The 18,131-nt window shown below is 41.4% G+C and overlaps 1 long non-coding RNA gene across 1 annotated transcript in view; it reads left to right on the top strand.

Moving 5' to 3' along the window:
• Nucleotides 1-18,131, top strand: part of LOC119473371 — a 205,437-nt gene that overhangs the window by 180,938 nt on the left and 6,368 nt on the right. The window contains exon 3 of the long non-coding RNA XR_005202575.1: nucleotides 11,680-11,778. This is a non-coding gene — a long non-coding RNA (uncharacterized LOC119473371). The remainder of the gene's footprint in view (nucleotides 1-11,679; nucleotides 11,779-18,131) is intronic.

Raw genomic sequence — 18,131 nt, 5'->3', positions numbered from 1 at the left:
TGTGGAAAGGCTGGGAGTCAGCAGGACCCTGTATAGCAGGGCAGAGGACTGGGTTTTGTTCTCTGCCACCCAGGCTGGAGTGCAGTGATGCAGTTGTAGCTCCTGGCAGCCTCAAACTCCTGAGCTCAGGTTATCCTCCCACCTCAGCCTCCCAAGCAGCTAGGACAGCAGGTGGGTGTGCCACCACGCCTGACTCATTTAAAAAAAAAATTATAGTGATGGGATCTTGCCGTGTTACCCAGGCTGGTCTCAAACTCCCGGCTTCAAGCGATCCTCCCGCCTCAGCCTCAAAAACTGTTGGGATAACAGGGCTGAGTCACCGTACCCAGCCTGGATTTTGTTCTGAAATGGATGCAAAGCAGTTGGAGGCAGTGACTTCTGATTTAGGCGTGAGAACAAACCACATGGACTGGGGAATGGATTGTAATTTCCTGTGTTCCTGAGAGCAGGCTTCCTTTGGAGAGAGGTTGAGATTCTGGCTCCCTGAGGTTGCGCAGGGAATCCTGGAAGATGCTGCACCTGAGACACACTCAGCTGGCCCTGGTGAAGGGAGAAGACCCTTTTCTAGCTGGCAATGAGATGCAGCTGCACAGCAGTACAGGGTTGGAAGCACAGTGCTTCAGAGCACGGTCCTCCGAGTGTGGCATCTGAACCAGCAGCGGCAGCAGCACCTGAGAACTTGTAAGAAATTGAAGTTCTCTGGCCTCACTGCAGCCATCGTGAATCAGAAACTCTGGGGTTGGGGGCCAGGCACAGTGGCCCATGCTTGTAATTCCAATACTTTGGGAGGCCGAGGTGGGTGGATCATCTGAGGTCAGGAGTTTGAGACCAGCCCGGCCAACATGGCGAAACTCTGTCTCTACTACAAAAACTAGCTGGGCATCATGCCATGCGCCTGTAATCCCAGCCACTCAGGAGGCTGAGGCAGGAGAATTGCTTGAACCTGGGAGGTGGAGGTTGTAGTGAGCTGAGATCCTGCCATTACACTCCAGCCTGGGCCGCAGAGTGAGACTCCATCTCAAACAAACAAAAAAGAAACTTTGGGGTTGGGACCCAGCATTCCGCTTATAACAAGACCTTCAGGTGATTCTCATGAGGATGTAAGTTTGAGAAGCCTGTTAGAGGGTGTTAGTGGCAGATAGTGGCAGAAAAGATTTGGGACTTCTACAAAGGCAGTAGTCTCATAAGAAGGTAAGACAGACACAGTAAAGGACTATAGCTAAGTGGCAAGGGGCAACAGCTAAGTGGTGCCCAGTGCCGGTCAGAACCTAGGTCTTGTGACCCTGTTCTAGTGCTCTTTCCTCAAGGGTTTATGGAGTGAAAGAATAAACAAAACTAACTTTGTTTTTTAAAGGATAATTATGATATTTATAAAGGAGGAGTTGGGTGGATATTTAAGGACAAGTGCAATGGTTTGTGAACTCAGGCAACCTCGTTTCTCATGCTACTATTTTCTCAGATAATTTAGAAAAGCAGTGTCAGTGTGAATAACTCGCTCCTTTCTCCCTGTCGCTGGTAGAAAAACAAGTGTTTTTGTCTTAAGTTACACCATTGAGACACTTAGCAGAGTGTAATAGCATTCTTTTATTTCTGTATTACTCAATCGATTTGGCCTTGTTTTGGTTTTGGAAGTCCTGACACTCCCAAGTTCTGTGTTTAGTGTCATGGAAGAAGGCAGAAGATTGATGATTTTCAGGCCTGGCGTTTGTGCTTGCTTCTATCTGTTTTGGCTGCAGCACTGTCGGAACATCCTAGGATCATTTCCCTCGCCCTACACCCAGTCCTCTCTACCTGGCTAACACCCACTGACTTCTTATTTAATGGCTTGCGGGTCATCTCTTCCACAAAATCTTTTCTGACCCCTTGAGCTTAGGTTACCTCTGTCTGCGTTTGTTGGTGTTTCCTGGTAGTCTGTGGCCTCCAGGAGGCCTGAAACCTCATTTGTCTCAAGTTCAAGCTATGACGCACTTCAAATACAGTGTCTGGCGTGCGGTGGTACCGAGAAAGTCGCTGTCCCGCGGATGCTTTCCCTGTGAGTTGATTCATTATGCCCTATGGCTGATCTTTGGAAGACGTAGTGGTGTGGTGGGTTCTCTCTAAAAAGGGGTTGCACCGGATATTATGGTCCCGGCCAGGCGCAGTGGCTCACACCTGTAATCCCAGCACTTTGGCAAGCCGAGGCGGGTGGATCACAAGGTCAGGAGTTCAAGACCAGCCTGACCAATATGGTGAAGCCCTGTCTCTACTAAAAATATGAAAATTAATTGGACATGATTGCGTGCACCTGTAGTCCCAGCTACTCGGGAAGCTGAGGCAGGAGAATCGCTTGAACCGGGCAGTCAGAGGTTGCAGTGAGCCAAGATCGTGCCACTACACTCCAGCCTGGACAACAGAGTGAGACTCGACCCCACCCCCCCAAAAAAAGACATGATCCCGTGGGGTCAGGATGGGAGAAGTGGAGACAAAGCCAGGAAAAAGTGTTTATTTTAGGTAGATCTTAATGAGGGCAGAAATAAGTATTTATTTGAGGTAGATCCTAATGAAGTATACACTTACAATGTGTTGTGTTAGCTGCCGCGACTAACACACAGATTTTGGTAGCGTTACATAATAAGGTATATGTTGTCCTCTGTTCATGTCTGTTGCACCTCCTCCATCTTGTTCTTGCTGTGGGATCTCAGCTGTTGGTGGGGAAGAGGAACTGGGAGCGCAGTTGACCTGCCATCGTGGGCTTAGAAGTGCCCCTTGCTTCTGCCCACATCCCATTGACCAGAAATCAGTGACATGGTCCTGACATGTGTAAATGCCGGTGAAATTGGGATTGGACTTGGAAATGTCATTTTCCTATGTACCCAGGATGAAGACAGTACAGTGAAAATTAGTTATCATGTGACAGTCCCAAACAATATGTTGCTTTGGTTTTAGCTATTGAGGTTTATTGAGGTGTGAAATAAAGCACACCTCCTGTTTTTGTAGCCTATTTATATATTAGTACGCTTTTTCTCCCAGAGACTAAGGAGAGTGATGACCCGCAGTGGTTCTTAACTTTTGTATGTCAGGAAGAGGATGCCTTTCATTTAAATCCCAGCTAAGGCCAGGCACGGTGGCTCACGCCTATAATCCCAGCACTTTGGGAGGCCAAAGCGGGTGAATCACTTGAGGTCACGGAGGTTGAGACCAGCCTGGCCAACATGGTGGAACCTCATCTCTACTAAAAATACAAAAATTAGCTGGGCGTGGTGGCAAGTGCCTGTAATCCCAGCTACTCAGGAGGCTGAGGCAGGAGGATCGTTTGAACCTGAGAGGCGGAGTTTGCAGTGAGCTGAGATCGTGCCACTGTACTCCAGCCTGGGAAACAGAGTGAAACTCCATCTCCAAAAAAAGAAAAATTAAATAAATTCCAATGAAGAACCTATCTTCCTCTGTGGGATCCAGCAGCATAATGTGTCATGGGTCCAGCTGTAGCTTGCAGTCCTTATACTGTCAAATGAAATATTCTACCCTAAGTGGTGAGTAAGTCTGAATCCACACAGATTGGCTCTCACAGGGCAAGAGCTGCTTGTGTTCTGTGGTTGGCACCATTTTTTCTTCTCCTGGAGTTGACGACTCTGGGAAAAAGAGTTTGGTGGTATTGCAGAGGACTCACTAGTCCATTACCACTAGCCATCATTATGGGCTTGCAAAGGACTGGTGGGCAAATTCTTATTTAAAAAGAAAATTGAAGTTGCTTTTAAGATTTGAATTTTCTGTTTACTAATCTCACTTATTTTCATCCAGAAAGTTATCCATGATATATTTCATGGAGGAAAACATAGAGTATTTATGATGGACTGTTTTTTATTGTTGTTTTGGGGTTTTCTTAGGGGAAGATATGTTCTTTTCTTCACTGTCGTGCTCACCATTTTTGTTCTCAGGATGGGACTTGAAATCTTCCATCTAATCTTCAGTATCCCTCCCTGCCATCCTTCCAGCCCAGTATGAAGACTCAGTGAGAAGCTTGTAGTGGAGACAGATAGTTAAGCGGGAGGTTAGAGAGGTCAACAGGTGTCAGATCATACAGGACCTTGTAAACCATGGGAATACTTTTGGTTCCTGTCCTGACACTACTGGCAAGCCATTGAGAGAATGTGAACAGGGCGTGAATGCAAAGTGAGAGAGAGGGAGTGTGTATGTGTATGTTTATGTGTATGTGTGAGAGAGACACTGATGAATGATGATCACAGTTAGTGTGGGTTTTTCGGCTATGGGGAAAGAGCCTCTGCTGGAGAGAGTAGGTGCAAAAGCAGTGTGTGCCCTTCTCCCAGCTGACAGGAGAGGTCTCCTCCCGCCTTCTGCACAGAAGTTGCTTGTCAATCAGGAACTTACCATCCCAGCTTCAAAGCAGGCAGTGCACTTGGGGTAAATATTTATGAAATGCCAGGCTTCGTGATCAAGATGTATTTTGTTTTTAATGAGCAAATGATGCAGAATTGTTTGAGGTTATTGAAAGACAAATTATTGTGTGCTATCATGGAAAAAAGGGAAAAGGAGAAAGTATAATTTTGCATCAAGCAATTTATTTACAGCCATAATCCACAAGCAATCAACCTCTTTAAACAAAATTATTTAATTTCTTGTAAAGGCTTGAAGTATAAAAATTTAATTTATTTATGGAATCTCATTAAGAGGACTTTTAAAAAGTAAGATGGTCTATTCAGTTGCTCCAAGGAATGTTAATTGAGTGCGTAAGATGCCGTAGATATTGTGTTTGGAGCATGAGAGGTAACACGAACCTTTGCTCTCAAGGCACTTCTAGCCTGGAAGCAAGACAATCAGAAGCCATTAATAAATGAGTAGACATGTGCAAAGTGTTTCTTCTTTTTCTTTCAAGTCTAAACCATTGTTTCAAATTGTGTAGCAGGTATTTTGGATATTACTCTGTTTTGGAAAAATCTAGAGAATACGAAAAATTCTAAAGAAAAATCCTAACCTTAATCCCATTTCTCTAGGGCAAATACTGTTAATTTAATTTTTTTTTTCTGTTCTTCATTGGCACATATTTTTACACAACTGAGAAAGGAGATAGGAGATACAATTGTAGAAAATTGTAGATACAATTTTCCTATCTTGCTTATTTTATATCACATGGCAACAAGCATTTGCACATATTTCCCCATTTTAAGTGACTACATCCTACAAAATATTTCTTTGTCAGACTGGACTATCATTTACTTACTTTTGTTCTGCTTTGATTGACATTTAAGATAAAACAGATTCATGAAATTTACACATTTTATCTCTCAAATCGTTTTGTACACTTAACTGTTACAATAAAACATTAATGGGGAACTGAGGTTTAAAAAAAACCAAAACTCTGTATGTATGTCTCTGAGCTTTGCCATCCAAAAGAAAAAAAAAGTGGACCAAGTCATCATTACAATAATTGTATATCCTTGAGAGAATAGTGGAGAATAATACATTTGACTCATTGTTCCTGGCATATTCTATCACTGGACACGTAGCTTCTACCCTGAAATTGGTTAACAAAGAACATCCTTTAAATCCAAGAAAGCGGTTTGGTTCTAATTTAGGGAAACTTCATGCCTGATTTTGAAACTTTTAGTGGATGTCATTTCTGTCTCTCTTCCAGTGACATCTGAAATCTACCTATTATTTATTTTGCTTTTTAAAAAAAAGTTCAGCATAAGGTCACTTTAAGGTGACTGTCACCTACAGGGGCTTGAAAAAAACACTGTTAACGCAGGGGCTGGAAAAAGGCTTTAGCTTTTTCTTTTTTTGTTGTTGCAAGTATTCCTTGGGTTTTTGTTTGGAATGGCACAGGATTCCAGTAAGCTCTCTATGTGGGTGCATGGGCCCTTGGAAAGGTGGCATCACTTAGGGGAAAGAACCAGGCATGGGGTGAGTAGAAGCTGAGCCTGCCAACGCTCATCTCTTAACCTTTTGGCAAATTAAGGCAACTACCCTTACCATCAGTAATCCATCCCTGGCAGTCAGATATCCAGAGTGAAAATGCTAGCCAGTGTCTGTTTTCCATTTTTTTTGCATAGGAAAAATTTTAATGTGTTATGTGTCAATGTGCAAAACCCCCAATCATTGTTCTGAAGCAGAAGCTGGCAAATCCAGCCCACTGCCAGTTTGTGTAAATAAAGTTTTATTAGAACACAGTGACACCCACTTGTTTACATAGGATTACTTTTCTACTATAATACCCGGGTTGTTGCAATAGAGAGCTTGTAGCTCCGAAGTGTAAACTATTCACTAAGTGTTCCTTTACAGAAAAAAGTGTTCCTTTCTATTATTATTTAGAAAAAGTTTGCCAACTCTTTTCTAAAATACGACTAAAAGATAGCAAAATGTCATATATATAAATAGCTATGATGTTAAGGATGTAAAATGTTTAAAACAGTAATTACTTAATAATGTGATCTCAACATACATTTGTTTGAAATGTGACTTTTTTTTTTTTTTCTTAAATCATGAAGAACAATGAGACATATAACTTTGGTGTCTGGGTTTTCAAAACCTCTGGGAAGTTTCTGATATTCTACCAATTATAATGTAATGCAATATTTAACCTTCACACATTTCATTTAAAATGTTACATTAAATTTGAAGGATGTTTTATGATTTTTTTCTTTTATAATAGCAACAGACAAAAATGTTTTCATTTCGAAATAAAACATACATTTTCTATAAAGTTTAGATTTTGAAAGCCAATTAAACAACATAAAAAGGCATTCAACTAGGAAACTGTCAACTAGATCAATATTCTGTGGCATTTCCTTTTATTTCAGTTCTTAGCAGCTCAGTATTCTCATCTGTAAAATGGGAATCCAACTTCCTTACTGGGCTACATGAAGATTAAGTAAGGAAAGCCATGCCTGACACATTTTGGGAATACATTAGCTTTTGGTTCCCTTTCCTTTTTCTACCCTTAGCTTAGTTAGAGGAGCAAATAATCCTAAGTATGAAATATTTTCAGAAAATGTTCCAAATTGACAGAGTTGTTTACTTAGGGTTACCTGGAGACTCAAGTAAAAGCTAGGAAGAAATTGGAAAGGTCCATGCATTTGGGTAAGAGATACTGGTAGCTGTAACCAACATTCCAGAATCTCAAAGGCTTAACTCAGTGCATTTAATTCTTGAGCACCTCACAGTCTAGTGCTGGTTGAGGGGGACAGGAGCAGTGGTAGCTCAGCTCCATATGGTCTTTCAGGGACCCAGGCTGATTCCATCCAGTGACTCCACTATCTCCAGGAGCTAGGAGTTCTCCACTAGATCTCTGGACCCACAATCCAGGGAAGAAAGCAGTCATTAGGGATGGTGCCAGAGGCTTCAGGATCTGAATGAAAGGAGTGTATACTCACTTCCATCTATCTGGTTAGAACTCAGTTACCAGGCCCCACCTAACTACAAGGGATGCTGGGAAGTGCATTCCAGCTGTGTGTTCAGGAAAAAGAAATGGATTTGATGAACGGTTAGCCAGTCTCTGCCACAGACTGACCACATTTTCTTGTATTATTTTGGAGGACAAATGCTTACCATACATAAACTGCCCAGAGGTGCTGCTAATCTGAGAACCTGTCTGCAACAAGTCCCCTGGGAAGGGCAGCGTTTAGACAGTCGTGCTGGTTTGGAACAGTTTATCTGGATACTTGTTTAAATATATGTTAAAAATTAGCCTGCATTCTGAATCTGCTTCCCACATGTTGTGTGCCATTTAGGCATTTTGGCGTTCTAAAATTACAGATCTATCTCAAAGTGAATAAGTTTAGAAATACATACTTAAGAAATGTTGCATGCAATGACATTTTCCTTCCCAAAGCGATCTACATGAACTCATATTTATTTTGTTATTTTATAAAATCAGAAGTCATACACAATATTGAGTAGAATTCTTTATCTGTGATGGCAGGTAGAACATCTGTTGAATTACTACCACTGTTATTTATTTCAAGTTGCACATTTTACAATGAACTATATCAGAAGCATTTTCAATTTTTTAACACCTTTGATAGATCTAAGCACACCTTTTTTTTTTGAAAGTTATTCATTTTAAATTACGATTATATGAATATTTTAGGATTATAATCACCCTAAAATGAAGGACAAAATTTGTCATACCAAAATAGAAATTTAATTTAAAGTACAAAGAACTTGATTACAAGGTTTAGTAGACTAGAAACAAGACAAAAGAGGATATTAAAAAGCACTTTTTAAAAAACCCTAGCCATATGGTTTTGCAATTTATTTGGAAAAAATACAATAGCAATTATTAATGTTTGTGAAGATCTTATTATAGACTAATCAAAGATCAAACTTTTGTAAGGTTCAAAAAACACATTTAAGCAAATTTTGGTCATTTTCTGAAAAAAACTAACTTTAAATATCTTCATTCAGACTGGGCACGGTGGCTCATGCCTGTAGTCCCAGCACTTTGGGAAACCAAGGCAGGTGGATTGCTTGAGGCCAGGAGTTTGAGCCCAGCCTGGGCATCACAATGAGACACTATCTGTACAAAAAACACAAAAATTAGCCAGACATAGTGACACCTGCCTGTAGTTTCAGCTACTTGGGAGGCTGAGGTGAGAGGATGCTTGAGTCCGGGAGGTTGAGGCTGCAGTCAGCTGAGATCATGCCACTGTACTCCAGCGTGAGTGGCAGAGTGAGACCCTGTCTCAAAAAATAAATAATAAAACTCAGATTTTCATTCAGTATCATAAAGTTAGTAAAGTTTATTTGAGATGGAAGCTGCTCTTGACCATATTGTATCCTGTGGCCTTGGTCAAAAGTCAGACATGCCCACGGACATGTGTGATTCAAAATATTACTCTCAGTTTTCTTGGAATTCACGGCATTTCCTACTACCTGTCACTTTGTCCTTGACAATGTATGAGGCAGAAAACAAGTTGCATGGACCAGGTTGGTTTTCCAGTCAGCTGTTCCTTATTTTTCTCCGATGCTTCTTTGTTATATTAGAGTTCAAATTTACTATTCATGAAACACATTTTAATCAGTGACCATATCAGACAAATGGTAGCTAAGCGTTGGTTAGTATGTTGAAAATAAACACAAGGGCTCTCATTAATGTCGCTGTCTGAATAATTAGTTGAGCATCCAGTCCTGAGCAGCCGTGAAAGCAGACTGGCTTCTCACTGGAACGACAGGCTGACAGCCCCGTCTTGGAGAATGGTCATTAGTGTGCCCCGCCATCAATGTCATGTTACTGTGTCAAATTAGTTAGTGTCCCCTCAGGAGAGAAGCTGGACCTACAAATTATCCTCCCACATCCCTTGGAAACTCTGTTTGCCAAACCTGTGATCGAGTGTGAGCAAATTATTAACATGGCTCATAAATTAACTAGTTTACAGGCTTATAACATTTTACAAGTAGATAATAAAGGGTAGAAAAGTTTTCCAGTTGCTTTGCCTGGATGCGAGGGATGTGATCGGAAGACTTTTCCTAGAGGAGTCCACAGCTCATGGTTTTTTGTTAAGAGCAAACACATGGGGTGTCAGAACAAATGTTTGGAAATGTAGAATCTAAAAGGCAGCCAGTGTAAATCCATTGAAAACAATATAATTAACTTCGTTATCTCATTGCTCTGATAAGTCTATGACAATGGTCCTCTTTCTCTTCATGACAGTTGCTCATTAATGAGTTCACCAATTAAGTTTGAACGATTATAGCCTTTGCCAACTGAAATTATCTTAAAAATATTTTTGATGCATTCTTATCATACTCTTAAGCTTCCTTGCTCAAGAGGGAAAATGCCAGCACAGCACATTAAAGTCCTATAAGAATGAAGATTCTTAAGCCATGATGTATTTGGCAAACGGTTTCTGCACAGTAGACACCAGATACCTAGAAAACACAGTGTGGACAAATCTGGCCTGGGTTTATCTCATATCTAGAAGAGACACCCACTGGGAACACCATCTCTTAACTCTCTTCTGAGTTCTGGTAGGCAGACAACCCACATTGTTTCCGGAGACAGGTGACTATTCAAATCATAAAACTTCATGCATCTCCTTTTTAGTTTCAACTTCTCCATCTGAGTAGGTTAAAAACATGTACATTCACAGAATATTGCCTGAATTTACTCTTGAAAGAGAACACTGCGCACAGACATACATGTGCATGCCCCCAACACTCAGGCTTTCTACCCACTCTGTAGTTCTACAGAGTGGGCAGAAAGTTCTATTTTTTTCTGTATTAGTGAGAGTCCTTTATGCAATCTTGAGGGCCATATAGACGGCATTATTATCTCAAGGAGCTATGCAAAAAAGACCTGGCATGTGAAACCTTCCTACTGACAGCTATTCGCAAAAACTTTCTGAAAGTGCTTGAGGATGAGTTGACTTATCTGTCAGCAACAACTTATTTGGAATTGGATTTGGTAAATATTCTACTAATAACCCAACCAAACTGAAAGCTTACAGTCTCAGCACATGGACAGAGTGACTATTTCCATGAGAAGGCTGCGTCACAGTCTCCTTCAGCGTTTGAAATGCAGCTGAAAAAAAGAGTTACTTGCTAACTGTGGCAAGTAAGATTTTCTGTTTGGCTGGCAGGAGAGAGCTTGTCTGTTTTGTTAGGGGGGTGTCTGTGTCCATGGATGTATTTATTTCCTCCTGTCTCTTCTACTGGATGCATTGAGACAGGCTAAATGATGAAAACTCATAGTAAAATTATCATTTGGACCTATGGATCTTCTTTTCCTCATTTCTCAAAATTTATCTTAAGAAATAAGAAATTATAAGCCAGGCACAGTGGCTGACGCCTATAGTCCCAGCACTTTGGGAGGCCAAGGCAGGCGGATCATTGAGAATAAAATTTGAGAGCAGCCTGGCCAACATAGTGAAACCCCATCTCTACTAAAAATACAAAAATTAGCCAGGCACAGTGGCAGACACCTGTAATTCCAGCTGCGAGGTTGAGGCAGGAGAAGTGCTTGAACCCTGGAGGTGGAGGTTGCAGTGAGCCAAGGTCGTCCCACTGCAGTCCTCCAACCTAGGTGATAGAGCGAGACTCTGTCTGAAAAAGAAAGAAAGGAAGGAAGGGGGAGGGTGGGAGAGAGGGAAAGAAAGAAATTAGGGCTGGGAGTTGTGGCTCACGCCTGTAATTGTACTGCTTTGGAGACTGGAACAGGAGAATCACTTGAGCTCAGGAGTTTGAGACCAGCCTGCCTACTAAAATTCCAAAATTATTTGAGCATGGTGGGCATGCCTGTAGTTCTAGCTGCTTGGGAGTGCTTGAGTCTGGGAAGTTGAGGCTTCAGTGAGCCCTGAATGTGTCACTGCACTCCAGCCTAGGTGACAGAGCAAGATCCTGCCTCAGAATAAAAAAAAAGAAAGAAAGAAAAAAGAAAAGAAATTACGGTATGGAAGTTGAAGGAACTAAACTTCCTAAGTGGATGTCAGTGCCTTCAAGAGTGACAGTTTTACCTACGTAACATTTTGCGTCTCCCTCCTGTAATTCAGATTGTGAACTGGGTTGAATGCTGATTCTAGAAGGCCAAGGATAAAATAGATGCTTAGATACATGAGAATATACTGAAGGTAAATGTGATGTGTAAACAAGGGATACCGAGGGCTCGAAGGCTCGTGTGTCTGTCTTGCTTTTGAAGCATCACAATTTGCCCCTTCGCTTAACCTCTTCTTTTCTTTTTGCTTTCAGCTTCCCTCTGTGTGTTGCAGTCCTGTGGCATTATGCATGCCCCCTCCCAGTGACCCCAGGCTTTTTATGGCTGTGAGACACGACAAAATTTCAGGGTAAGTGACAGACACCACTGATGCAGTATACCACCGACAAATTGCCATCTACCTTTGCGGGAGACCCAGTGGTCGATATACAGTAGTAATCCTGCAGAAGATGATGGGCTCTGTAATTATCAGGCCCTGATTCTGAAGCTAGCAGGCATTTCAATGCTGTTACCCACACCCCCCCCATGATGGCTTTATGGTTTTTATGAATTGAGTTCATAACTTGGATCATATTTGTGGGAAGGTGACCTAATGCAGGGATTGGCAAAATTTGTAAAGGACTGGATAGTAAATATTGTCATCCTCATGAGCCATGCAGTCTCTTTTGCAACTAGCCAATTCTGCCTTTAGAGCACAAAAGTAGCCATAGATGATATACAAGCAAATGGGTGTCCCTGTGCTCCAGTGAGACTTTATTGATGAAAACAGACAGTAAGCCATATTTGGCCTGAAGGCTATAGTAGGCTGTCCCTTGATCTGATGCATCAAAGAGGGACATTTGACCTGTAAACCTGACATCTCGCTGGGTACCACTCCATCTGACCTTGAGCAAACCATTTGTCATGAAAAACGGGAATAAAAAAAAAAAATACCTGCCCTTACTACCTTGAAAGATGGTGTTGTAAGGATGAAACAAGATATAATGCATGTGAAAGCACTTTGAAAATTTCGAAACTCCTTACAAATGTGCTGATCGGCTCTACAGTCATTCCAGTTCACCTCGTGGAGTATGACTTCTTCACCTTTTTAATCACGTTGGGCTTTCATGAGCGAAATGAGTGTGGGGGAAAGCTCTCATATTTTCTGAGTAATGTGGTTTGTCTGTACGTTCCTTCTATTTTGCAGTTGATGGACAAGCTGTTGAAATGTCTTTTTTTTAGTATCAAATATGGATGAAGGGATATGCAGGTAGATTATGGCAGGCGAAAGATCAAATGCCAATGAAGAACGATTAAATTTCCTTTAATCATCAGAATCTGAGAGTGCTGTAAGATCTCACCTTTAATATAGACCTTAATAAATAATAATGCTTTGGATGCCTACAAGTATGTTTGAATTTCACAAGTCTTGCATGTCAAAACAGAGAGAGAGGCTCAGCAAATATGCTTCCCTGGGCTAGCAGTACTAATTAAGAAGGAAAGTCATACTTAAACAAACAGCTTTGGGAATAGAGGGTTAATCAGAATCCCAATTCATGAATTTTCTACTTTCCCTCAGAGAAAATTGTAGTGTCATCTTTAGATGCGTTTTCATATTATTATATTAGTTAAGAATTGTTTTCTAATAAGGAAGATATAAGTATAAAAGTTATTTATTCTCTCTTGTAAAAACATCTGGGAAGATCAATTTGTGCCTTCTGTCTTTCTGCTCTGCTTATTCCAGTGTGTTCCTTCATCTTCAAGGTCACATGGTGGCTGCTGGCTGTCAGGCCATTGCCTCTGCATCCTGAAAGGAGGAGACAAAGAGTAGTTTTCCTGGTTGAGGCAGGCCTCTTTAAAGCACCTTCTCTGCAGCCTTATCCAGTGATGCCTGCCTACATCCTACTAGCCACCCCTAACTATAAAGGTATCTGGGAAATGCATCCTTAAAATTTGATGTCCCAGATAAATTCTGGGTTCTAATACTAAGAAAAGGCACATGCTTACTGAGCAATCATTATGGTTACTTATACAAAATAATGGTGTCAGTTTTGCTACATGTTTAATTTTTATTTCTTTTCAATGACTGTCTTCTGCTGACTGTGCCTTGTTTGAATTTTACATGTTAGAATTTTAGCCTTTTTAATTCTTAGCAGAGATACAGCTCAGTAAATATTTTAGGACCGTAGTATTCTCACCGAAAGTGCCACGGCAAATCTGAGAAATAAATTTCTTTATTAGGAGAGCTATAAAGCAAAATTTAAACTCTAGAATATGCTAGTCTAGTGGGTTTTCCTGCCTGCGGATGTAAGATTTCAGGAAGGCTTGAGTACTAGTATGAGGTCTTAGCAATGTGCACTCACACCCAGTTCTGTTCCCCCTAGATGTACAGGGAGGGTTGCTCAGAGCTTTGCCCTGTCCCTCTGTGCTTATCTACGTAGACTCAAGGGCAGGACAGAACTCTCCACGCTACATTTCTGAGATTTGTTGCTCCCTGTTTTTCTGCTGAACGCTTACCTTGGGAGTGGAGTACACGGGACAAGTCAGCCACTCCCGTCCAAATTTTCGATCCCAAATTGGCCTGTACACGATTCCTGTGAAAATTTTTATCCCATAAAATGAATAGAATGAGACTTCCCTCTACTTTGTATTAATAATATATTTTCTGCCTATACCAGCCTGTGATGAGTAGTCATAAAACTTAGGGGTAATGGATGTATTCACAGACGCTCCCTGGATGCCTGCTGTGGATACAGGATGGCAGCATGGTTAAGAGTTTCTGCTTTGAAGTTAGATCGGCTTAGACTCAGATTCCACCTCTTCCACTTCCTGGCTGAACAACCCTAGGCAAGTTACTTAACCTTTCTGTGCCACGGCCTCCTTATCTGGAAAAGGGGTTAAAAATAGAAGCCAGCTCACTCTGAAGAGTTAGAGAGGTGCTGCTTGTAAAGAGCTTAGCACAGATCCTGGTACATCATAAATGCCAGCGTTGTGCTAGGCACCCCAGGTGATACGCTGGAAGTCCCTGACAAGCTTGTACCATCCTGTTGCTGGTTCACTGGTCGTTGTTTCACTGATAGATGACGTGTGTTTTGCAGTCCGTTGCTCCTCACCTGGTATTGCCTTGTAAATTCAAGTAGAGCCTTAGGCGGTTTTCCTGATGCACATCTTCAAGGGCACATGCAGCTGTGTATACAGCTGGTCAAACTCTGCTAACAGGGCTAGCTAGTCCTGTTTTGAGGATTTCCCCTGAGAAGCATGCAGTTCTTTTTTTGATTCCTTTTTTTAACTTAGTCAGAAATGGGCCTGCCTCGCAAGCAGAATTCACTAACTGCTTTCAAGTTGGTATTGCTGATGATAATCTGAAACTGTAGGGTTTCGCTCGTGCAGGCAGATGCGACATGGTATCTATCTTCTGCCACCTCATCCCCTGTCCCTGCCTCTGTGCTGACTGGGCAAAGCAGGTCCTGGTCCCCCACAGATCTTCTTGGGAATGGCCCTCAAAGAACTGTGTCGTCTGTGCACAGAAGCTGCCACATGACGGTGGCAAAGATTGTCAGCAATGCTCATGGGTGACCCAGTTGGAGACTTGTACCCAGATTGAAAAACAGTGCCAGCCACGTGACCCTGGCTCTCTCTTGAGTTTTTGAGCCCTGTTAGGTGAGATGGGTAAGAATCATACCACCTGTAATAATAATTCATTAGCATTCATTAACCTTAATAATTCGTTAACATTGACACCATATCACAGAATTGATGGTTTTGGGGGGGACAGATGCCAGCCTATATTAGTATTTACCAAGGGTCTGCCTGACATAGGCTTTGTTTCCATCTTGTTCACTGGGTAGAGATAGTGGCTTGAAGATCTTGCATGTTCAAAAGACTTTTGGAAACTTTGAGCTTTTAATACGGTTTCCAATATTTTATTTAAACCCCATTACTCTTCTCAGATGCCATAAAAACTCCCTTGCCTCTGAACCACGGGATAACTTCTGTGCCTCCCAGCACTCATTCCGTCTCATCCCTTAGTGTTCAGTTCAAAAATCAACTCGAACATGCCTTTGCTGACTACCCACATGAAAGGGGACGTCCCCTTTGTTATTTTTCCTGATCTAGACCTCTTGCTTGTTCCATATGTTACAGCTGTGTCCCTTCACAAATTCACCTGTTCATCAGATATTAAGCAAGAAGGCGGTCTTACTCAGTGTGGCTTCTCCATGGCTAGCAGTGCCTAACCTATGGCAGGTGTGCATGTAGTCAGTATTTGTTGAATCAATCAGAGTCTGTTTGGGGATTTCCCTGTGACTTTCTGTATTTTTGTGGTACTTAAGAGGACTGTATCTGGGTAAGGGAGGAAGAGAAGGAACAAAGCTACACACATCACCTTTACTGTAGGAATAGAATACTGCCCTTGGGTTTTCTCTGGAAAGTTTCCACTATGTACTGTATACTCTGCATGTCCTGTCCAGAAGGGGTTATATACAGCATCTTCCCCATGAAGACAGAATTGTTTGCCATTTGGGCCTGAAACATATTGTGGGTGGTCCAAATTGATTAAGGATGTTGGGATCCAAGCTCAAACCTCAGCACTCTCATTCACTGGCTCTTTTTTTTTTTTTTTTTTTTTTGGACAAATTGTTTTCTTTCTGTGGGACTCAGTTTACTTCTCTGAGGCAGGGGTAATAGCATCACCTAGCTCACTGAGCTATTGCAAGCATTAGATTAAATGGTACGTATAAAGTGCTTAGCACAGGGTCTGGAACAGAATAACAGTGCTGTTAATTTAGGAGGATCCACAAAGGCTCCAGGGATCTCCACTGATAAAACTTATCTTGCACTTTCTTGTAATATTCATTTTAGAGGTGGCAAAGATGGCATAGAACCTGATTCCCGATTATATTCGTTCATGTTTCATGTACTGAATTAACTTTAAAAAGTACAGAATTAGCAAGCAGTGAGATAAGCCTGTTTTATATTTGTTGTTGTATTGACTGTTGGATGTCCATGACCTGTCTCAGGTAACACCTGCTAGAAACCTCAAGCACTGTGATGGCTCAGTGTCTGGAGCCTGACCTACGTCCTGAAAACCATGGAAATTCAGAGTTTGGGGTGCCACAGTGTCTGTACGCCATCTTGCTGGGGCTGTGTTTTGCCTTTAAGTTAATCAGAGCTGGTTTGATCTCCTGCCTTGCAATAGAGGGTATCTTAAATTTCCGGTAAATTCTCTTTTCTTTAAAAAAAAATGTACACTCGATACTTCTGTCCTGAAAATTCACATAACTTCTCTTTTGATAGAAAACCAAAGTCTATATAGTCTGAAAGGAGTTAGATATAAATATCTTTCATTGTTAACACCGACTTCTTCCACTTGCTTGAAGAAGGTGATCTATTTTTGCTATATTGTTGTACCGTGTCAGTGGTTGACATGTGTTGTTCATTGTGAATTTGTTAGGTAAAAGCTGAAGCAGAGAGAGGAACCTGTCTCACTCTGTATCACAGGACTTTTTGGTGGAAAAGAATGAAATCTATCAAATCATATACTCTTATTTACATGACTTACAGAGCGACTGGAGTTATCTAGGAAATTAAAATCGCTGTTTTTTATTAATTCATAACATGTACTCTTGCAACCTAAAAATAAAAGGATGTGATTAAAATATAGTTTAAGGCATCAAACGTGGTTACTAATACCCTTTTAGGAAAGGAAAAGATGAAATCCAATGAATGTCAGTCAAAGTGTAAGTGATTAAATCAGAAAAATAAAAACATTGGTTAGACTCATGATAACCCTCAGAGTGGCTAACACCCAGATTTTTTTGCATCTCTAAAAATATATAACACCCCTCTCTCCAAATATCATTTCAGAAACTAAAATAATAAATCATGAAAGGGGAAACAGATCTGTGTAATTTGAAACTTGATCAGGCAGTTTACGTGGGATGCCTGAGAGCCTAGATCAAGCCCTCGTGCTGCCCTCTCCTCAATACCCTGGTGCCTGAGAACCAACGGGAAAGACTTTCCCTTTCTGAGGGTTTTTTTTCTTTAATGTTTTGGAATTTTGCTGCATCGTCTGAGTCCAGTTTGGGTCAGCAGTCTCTCGGTGCCAGGTGACTCTGGTTAAGATGCGCTGGGGCTGAATTTCTCACCAGCTTTGCTAATGGATCAGTCAACCATTTGCCCCGGGTATTCCAATCAGGAGGGCCTGTGTCTTGTCTTTGTCCACATCTGTCCCCAGTCATTCATTAATGGTGAAACAAAATAGTCTCCCACTCCTGACCCACATCCTAAACGTGGCAGTTTCTTTAGGATTTTACTCCTAGAGCAATTGGTGCTTAGACCTTCTTAGGTTTATCTGTATGTGTGTACCTAGAAGAACTTGCATGTCATGCTATCAACAGTACTCTGCATACTTAAGAAGGAGGGAAAGGTGGAAGGAGAATTTTCTAAACTCATGAAAAATCTAATCCTGAAAAATCTTAATAAAAAGTAGTTGTTTAAGAGAAACACTCTAGCTTGTGAAAGGTGTAATGTATAAATAGCTACCTTTACTGGGGATTTACTATGTGCCAGACATGATTCTAAGCCCTTGATATTTGTTGACTCACAATAACTCTGTGAAGTAATCACCATTCTAAAAATTAATTTTACAGGTGAGGAAACTGAAGAATAGTGAGTTACATGACTCACCCAGAACCCTCTACTTAGAACTTATATGGAGCAAAGCTAG

This window comes from Cebus imitator, unplaced genomic scaffold (genome assembly GCF_001604975.1).
Source record: "Cebus imitator isolate Cc_AM_T3 unplaced genomic scaffold, Cebus_imitator-1.0 Scaffold152, whole genome shotgun sequence".
Taxonomy (NCBI): Eukaryota; Metazoa; Chordata; class Mammalia; order Primates; family Cebidae; genus Cebus; species Cebus imitator.
The sequence above is the reverse complement of the archived record's forward strand: the minus strand, read 5'-3'. Positions and strand labels throughout refer to the sequence as shown.